The 288-nt window shown below is 37.2% G+C and overlaps 1 protein-coding gene across 1 annotated transcript in view; it reads right to left on the reverse strand.

The window, feature by feature from the left end:
* LOC107025253 (G-type lectin S-receptor-like serine/threonine-protein kinase At4g03230) overlaps positions 1–288 on the reverse strand; it is a 14066-nt gene that overhangs the window by 10135 nt on the left and 3643 nt on the right.

Below are 288 nucleotides of genomic sequence, written 5' to 3' on the forward strand. Positions count from 1 at the left end.
AGATTTAACGTGGTTCGGTCAATCGACCTACGTCCACAAAGGAGATGAGCAATCCACTATAAATATGAGAGTACAAAATAAAGAGAAAAACAACCTCAACCAATTCACTCGGAATACATGAGGTTCACACAAGTGATAACGTATCAAGCTTGTGACCCATAAATTCTCCCTCTAACCAAAACTCTCAAAACCCTTAGGACTACATTGTGAATGCTGATTAAGTTAGAAGGAACATTCCTCTATTTATAGAGTCCTAAACCTTTTCCTACAAGAAAAGGATTAGTCAAT

This window comes from Solanum pennellii, chromosome 7 (assembly GCF_001406875.1).
Source record: "Solanum pennellii chromosome 7, SPENNV200".
NCBI lineage: Eukaryota > Viridiplantae > Streptophyta > Magnoliopsida > Solanales > Solanaceae > Solanum > Solanum pennellii.